The 7809-nt window shown below is 35.1% G+C and overlaps 1 non-coding gene across 1 annotated transcript; it reads left to right on the top strand.

Moving 5' to 3' along the window:
* The first annotated feature begins 5250 nt into the window (after nucleotides 1-5250).
* On the top strand, nucleotides 5251-5325 carry MIR399J (microRNA MIR399j). Its single transcript, NR_127269.1, has one exon. It is a non-coding gene; the product is annotated as a microRNA MIR399j (primary transcript).
* Nucleotides 5326-7809: the final 2484 nt, after the last annotated feature.

The raw sequence follows: 7809 nt of genomic DNA, 5'->3' as shown, positions 1-7809 counted from the left end.
AGCTAAAGCAATTAGTTCAGCCTCCATGGTAGAGTTAGCAATAATAGTTTGCTTTTTTGATCTCCAACAAACAGCACCACCACCTAAAGTAAAGACATAACCAGTGGTAGAACAGGAATCACCTGATAAAGTGTTCCAATCTGCATCACAAAAGCCTTCAAGTACAGCAAGATAATTTTTATAGAACAAACCACAATTTTTTGTTCAAATTAAATATCTCATAACTCTTGTTATAGCATGCCACTGTTCATTACCTGACTTGCTTGTAAACCTGCCAAGTACTCCTACTGCATATGCAATATCAGGCCTAGTGCAATCAGTCACATATCTCAAACTTTCGATTATGCTAGCATAGTCCTTTTGATTTATTGCATCATTTTCACTTTCAACAGGAAATAAGTGAACTCTTGAATCAAAAGGAGTAGCAACATGCTTGTAATCAAGAAAGTTATACTTTTTCAAAATTTTCTCAACATAATGTGACTGGTCAAGGAAAATTCCATCACATGTTCTTGTTATTTTTATTCCAAGAATAAAATTTGCCTCACCAAGATCTTTCATATCAAAATGGCTTCTAAGAATATTTTTAGCTTCATCAATAACATTCATGTTAGAGCCAAAGATCAATAAATCATCAACATATAGGCAAATAACCACATGTGAATTATTCCAAGACTTATGATATATGCACTTATCACACTCATTTGTTTTAAAACCATTTTCAATCATGCAGGAATAAAACTTTTCATGTCATTGCTTTGGTGCCTATTTCAAGCCATATAGGGATTTAGTAAGTTTACACACTTTGCTTTCTTCGCCTACTTCAACAAAAGATTTGGGTTGTTCCATATAAATTTCCTCATTTAGGTCTCCATATAAAAAAGCAGTTTTTACATCAATTTGATGACGGTGGTAAATCAACTAGTTTCCAAGTTTTATTAGAAATTAGTGATTCCATTTCATCATTTACAGCCTCTTTCCAAAATATAGAATCATGTGAAGATAATGCTTCTTTCAAAGTAAGAGGGTCATCTCCAACATTAAACACATAAAAATCAGGACCAAAATCTTTTTCTACTCTAGTTCTTTTACTTCTTCTTAACTCAAAATCATCAACTTCTTTATTTTTCAAAGTAGAAGTAGAAGAACTAGGTAGTGACAAAATATTTTGTTCAATCCTTTGACCCCCACTATTTTTAGAATCAAAAGGAAATTTATTCTCATGAAAAATAGCATCACCCGATTCTATCACAATTTTATCTTCAAGATTAAAAAATCTATAGGCTGTACTATTTGAAGCATAACCAAGAAAAGCACAAGTAGTAACTTTCTTACCCAACTTTGTAATTTTGGGATCCATTAGCCTCACAAAGGCTAGACAACCCCAAACTCTTAGATATCCCAAACTTGGCTTGCGACCTTTCCACAATTCAAAAGGTGTCAATTTAGACTTTTTATGAGGCACACGATTCAACACATAACAAGCAGTTAAAATAGCTTCACCCCAAAATTTAAAGGTGCTTGTGACTCAATAAGCATGGCATTAGTCAATTCAACCAAAGTTCTATTTTTCCTTTCCGCTACTCCTTTAGATGAATGAGAGTAAGGAGGAGTAGTTTCATGAATTATTCCCAATGATCTAACAAAAGAATTAAACTCATTTGACTCATATTCACGGCCTCTATCACTTCTAATTCTTTTTATTTTTCTTCCAAACTGATTTTCAACCTCATGGAGATAAGTTTTGAAATTTTCAAAAGCATCACTTTTATTTTTCATCAAGTAAACATATGTAAACTTAGAAAAATCATCAATGAAAGTGATAAAATATCTATTACCTCCACGAGTTAAAATTCCACCAAGTTCACAAATATCAGTATGAACTAATTCTAACAAATCAGTTTTTCTTTGAACTTGTAAATGAGGCCTTTTAGTGATTTTGGCTTTACTACAAGCCTCACATTTTTCAAAATTCTTTTTAATCATTGTGATTAATCATAAATTACTCATGATTCCAACATAACGGTCATTAATATGACACAAACGAGCATGCCAAAAATTGGTAGAAGAAAGCATGTAAACAGAAGTAGAAGCTTTATTCATTTCAACATTTAGTTTGAACATCCCATCACATGCATACCCATTTTCCACAAAAATACCCTTCTTTACTATTACATATGATCAGATTCAATAATCTGTTTAAAGCCTACTTTATTAAGAAGAAAACTAGACATCAAATTTTTCCTCATAGAAGGAGTATAAAGTACATCTTTCAAAGTTAATACCATTTCAGAAGTAAAACACAATTTGACATCTCCCGTTCCAAGCACTTGAGTTGTGTGAGAATCACCAAGCATGATGGTTTTGGGCTCCTCAAAATGAGCATATTTTTTAAACCAGTCTTTGTCATAACAGACATGACGGTTTGCACCAGAATCAACCCACCATCCATCAACACTCTCAACCATGTTTATGTCGGTAATCACCGCCACAAAAGGTTCTTCGGTAACGTTTGCCTGAGGACCACGTTTCCGAAATCTGCGAAATCGAGCAATATGCCCACTCTTGCCACAAACAAAGCACGATCCCTTATCTTGAACTTGTTGATTTTGTGCTTGGTTATTTTCACCATTATTTTTCTTGGGAGGTCTACCATTATTTTTCTTGAATTTTTTCTTCTTAGGCTTCAAAAAAGTATTTTTGTGAGTTTCAAGAGTAGCATTAGTTGAAGTAATTAAATTTACCTTCGTTGTGATGTTGCTCTCTTCTGTTTGTTAAAGTGCATCTTGGCCCCTTGCCTCTTCACCATCATACTTTTCCACTTTCTCATGATGAGAAATAAGTTCATCATCATCCATGGAGGTGTCATCAACTTTATTAGGATTCTTCTCACTTAACACATAAGTAACATTGAGAAGACTTAAGTAGAAAAGTACTTTACCCTTCCATCTTTTGAAATGGTTACCATTGAACCGAAATAGCTTGTTAAGGTCTCCCATTTTGACATTCACGGATTTTTCAATTGTAGTCATTCTGAATCTCCTTAAAATTGTTTAGGAGATTTAGAATGGTGGGCTTAGTGGGCTTGAATCTCCTTAAAGTTGTTAGTGAAAAACTTACAATATAATAAAATTACAAGATTACAATTGAAAATAAAAATGAAGAAATAAATCTCTTCAGGCTGAGACGCGGATATCTCGCTCTCTTTAAGGAGATTCAAGTCCACTGCAACAAATGTTTTTCACCAGTCCAGCAGTAGTCCTCTTGACTTGTCCCCTCCAGGATACAACAGCGTAATCACAAAAATATAACTCAACAACTCTGGACAAGAGTTGAGTCCAAAGCTCCACAAAAGAACACCTCCCTTCAACTAATAAGAACTCTCTTTTTTTACTAACTTTTTCACTCTATATTTCCTTGTGTGTTGTATCAAATCAAATGAAAACCACCACTATTTATACTAGAAGAAGTCTTCCTAGCAATGAATAGGAAGATAAATTGTATAGTAAATAGTGAAGATAATGGTCTTAGGAGTTACATAGATTATAAGGTATAATGGAGGAAGAATAATGGAGAAGTAATGTCAAAGGCCACCAACGGCTAAGAGTAAAGCAGCACTAAGTGCCACCAACGGCCAGCAGCCATTACTCCCCACGTTCTGCAAATGAAAGTCAACAAACGTATGTCCTAAGAAGTAATGACAACGGTCAATGTGGCAATGCAACATTTTTTATAATATTAAAATGCCCCACACTAACAGAGAGTAAGTGAAGTGGAATCACTATACATAAATAAATGCATGCCAATAGAGAGTATCCCCATCACTATTTCCCTTAGTCATTCACAAACTTGTCTCTCTCATTTTTTTTCTTTTGGTTCATCACAACAGAGCCTTCCATGCTTTTATAGAGCATACCTTCTCAGTTTAGAGACGGGATAAACCACTAGAGTAGCGGCATATCTTGTGACTTTTCATGCTAGCTGTGACCTTTAGATATCTCCTTACATTATCTATGGGATTGCTTTTTCTAGGGTCAGAAAATGAGGTAACTTTTTTATCTTTTTACAATTTTATTTTACTAAAGCAACTCCTCTGGAAAAATATTTTCGTTAGATTCCCTTAAGAAAAAGTTACTGAAAGGAGATGCTGCATGATTTTTATGCCTTTGAAGTGTCTCATTTGATTCAAGGACATTTAAACAGCATATCCTTCATCATATTCCTTATTTTCTTGTTCCTTTTACTTCTTTTTTTGTCAAATTTTCATTTCTATGTTACGTTTATTGAATTTTTTGCTTTTCATGTGGCCTTTTGTTTTTTCGAATTCCAGTAAATCAAGGGTTCTACTGCTTCCTTTGTCTGAGTTTAACATAATTAAAGTTCGAAGAGACCAAGATTGTTATATTCTCTCATATTACTTAAGTGTGTTGTCATTTATCAAATGAAGTTCAGTTCTGGATGTTATAAAAGAAAACATGGACTAACAGTTGATAAAAATTGTTTTCGACAGACAAACAATTACTAATTAATTATTTTATTTTCTTCCACCAGTGCCAGATTTCTCTCGCACCAAAAGTTCTAATACCTGATGTACCTACATCACAATTAAAAGACATTATCCTATTATTTACTAAGTACTACGATATACTCTTATGTCTTTTAAGAAAAAAAACTAGAACAACTTTTCTTAGCAGATTAAAGAAAAAAGCTTGACACATAAATTGAAATAGAGGGAGTAATATAAAAAAGTTGATAAGTTTTTAGAACTAGAAACTCGGCACGTGCGTTTCACAAGTATGTTGAGTCATGTAGTACACGGTTTCTTATTGATTAATAATTATTTGAAAAAACAAAGCACAAGTTCTGTTAATGATTCATGTGAGTTGTCGTATGATTACTTGTTTGTTTGTGACACTCATAGGCATAATCTCCACCATTAAGCAATGCACGTGCCACATGGCAATACGGGGAATCTGATGAAAATATTTGTTCAAATGAGCTTTCACGAAATGTTATTGTAAATGATAAGAAAAGTTATGCTCATTTTATGACCCTAGAATAATCCATAGGCCACACGGCATAAAAATAGCAGGATATGCCAATTCTCAATTGTCCTATTCCATCTCGTAAACTAAGAAGGAATGCTCTATAAAAGGTTGAAAGGTAACCAAGAAGCAGAAAAATGAGAAAGAATAGTCGGTGAGTGATAATAATAATAATAATCTTGAATTTATAAGCAAATCAGTGATAGGGCTACTCTCTATTGGCATACGGTTATATGTTCATCACATATTTCAGCTGATACGCCAAAGGAGAGCTGCCCTGTTACTGTCTCTGCTTAGTGTAATTCTGATGCAAAAGTTGTTAAACCACTGCTTATGTACCGTATCCGCCAGTGGTAAGTCCTACATCTGAATTATTCTTCTCTAAAAACTGAAACTATATTTTTCGTAAGGCATAAGTACCCCCAAGACTATGACCGAAATCCCATAGACACGCCTTAACTAAACTAAGGTCATGTTACCGCCTGAACTTATTTTTTTTGTAATTTTGTACACCTTTTGTCTTACGTGACACACTCCGTGACTCCATGCAATTGAGGCGCGTGGAAGTTATTTAAATGCCACGTAAGCCAAAAAGGTGCACAAAATTACAAAAAAATGGGTTCATGAGGGTAATAGGACCTTAGTTTAGTTAAGATAGTCTCTGAGATTTCGGTCATAGTCTAGGGGATACTTCTACCTTTTCCCTATTTTTTATAGTTCTACATTTGTATTATTCTGCACAAATATTCATTTCCTCCATGACAGTACGCCCAATTTCCTTTTTAGTCAGTCTCAAAATATCTATATTTAGTAGAATTCAACTTTAAAATGCTTATTTTATCCTTAATAAAATGATTATATTCACACAAACATTTATGATTTATCTTATAGGATAAGTTTCAAAAGTCTTTCTTTTTAAACTCCATGTCAAGTCACACTACATCACATAAATTTGGACGAGGGAGTATTACTATATCTCAAGTAAAGGTTCCTGGATAATGTAATACTAATCCTTGAAAAAATAGTATGAGGGGCTTAGTGTAACCTCTTAATTTCAACACAGATTCACAGAACATTGCCATTCATGACAAAAAATTGAATCTATCATATATGTAATTCCAATGCTTGGAAATGGCCACATATCCAACAGGAAAGGTCATTTTGCATTTCGTTGAAGCTGATGAAATGCATAGGCGAATGGCCCTTCATGCATCCGGTTTTAATGAATGAAATATATGGATATTACTCTTCATTTCTCCTAAAATCCTAACTCAAACACTAAGACAACCTCTACTCTTGTTGTAACACCTCGGGTCCAAGGAGATGAGAAATTTTAGTTTGTTCACAGGCATGCATGGTGTCAGCACAGATGACACCACCCACAATCCGTAGGTGGGACGATGGTCCGTAAGTGGGGTCCTTCCATTGGGGTCCAAGATTCAGGGGTCTCTGATCCCACCCACAGCCGATCAGTACGGTCCGTGGTTGGACCTACCGATCGTAGGTCTGGCCGTTGGTGAGGGTCGACAATTATTTGGAAAGAAAGGGCTTTTAGATCAACTTCAAATGGTCATATCTTTTAGTTAAAAATGAATTAGGTAGCCCTTAACCTATCAAATTAAAGATAATTGAATCCTATTTTCAATGCCACTGAGTTTGCTAAAATCCAAGCTTGAAGTAAAAAGTTACGCTTGTTTCAGTAGAGCCCTATTGGCAGGGCCACAACTATGACCCAGTTGACGGGCAGTGGTTCTAATGACGGCCCATAAGTCCCACCGTGAAGGGCCTTTGTCAACTTTTAAGTCAGGGTCATTTTGGTCTTTTCCCCTATGCACTGGGCACTTCAACTATGTCGTTTGATGCCTAAACTACGTTGTTTTACTCAGTTTAAGCCTAATAATCTAGTGAGACAATACCCACAACCCTCATTCTCCAAAAATCACCCAACTTAGAGCAAAAAGAAGAGGAAAAGTTGCCAGTTTCTCCCAGGAACAAGCAGAAGTGTTCTTCGAAGTTTATCCCCGAAATCCAAAGGATTTCTCTGTAGATTTCGTCACCAGGTATGTGGGATTTCACTAGTGGGTTCCTTTCACCCATTAGGTCCCTAGAATTCAGTTAGTTCTTCATATTCTCATAAACTTTTCAGACCTAGGGTTTCTAGATTTTCAAGATTTATTGTGATTATGGTTCCTTTGATCTAAATAACTTATTTCTTGATAATTTTAGTATAATACATGCATAGCACTCAGAACCCTAGCTTGTGTAAATTTATCCTAGTTCGTGAATTATACTTGCTAGGCCAACCAGACAGAAATTCATGCTTCAGATTTTGAATGTTATATTCTCAGTATATAAATGTTGTATTCTCAGTTAGCATGTGAGTTTTGAGCTATTCAGTATCTAGTGCATTTTAGTTTCATGAGTATTCAGTTGGGAGTAGACTTAGCACCGACTTAGACTAAGGTTCAGTGTACCCTCAAAAGTCCTAGAACTACGTGCTTGCGTAGGTTTGTAAGTTCCCCAGTTGGGAATCAGTTTTAGTGATCACGCCACAGTCATGCCTCTATACTCCTGGCAAGGCATATTGGGTCCTCTCGATGGGCGTATACATTGGACTCCACGTGTAACATCCGACAATTTGAAATAGCTTTGAAGGGGCCTAGAATTGGAAATTTTCATTTTTTGAAAGAATTTGAAAATCTGGAATTTTTTTTTGGCTAAGTATGGAAAATGTGAATTTTTGGCCAACTTTGAACAGCCATAA

This window comes from Solanum tuberosum, unplaced genomic scaffold (assembly GCF_000226075.1).
Source record: "Solanum tuberosum cultivar DM 1-3 516 R44 unplaced genomic scaffold, SolTub_3.0 scf00154, whole genome shotgun sequence".
Lineage (NCBI taxonomy): Eukaryota > Viridiplantae > Streptophyta > Magnoliopsida > Solanales > Solanaceae > Solanum > Solanum tuberosum.
The sequence above is the reverse complement of the archived record's forward strand: the minus strand, read 5'-3'. Positions and strand labels throughout refer to the sequence as shown.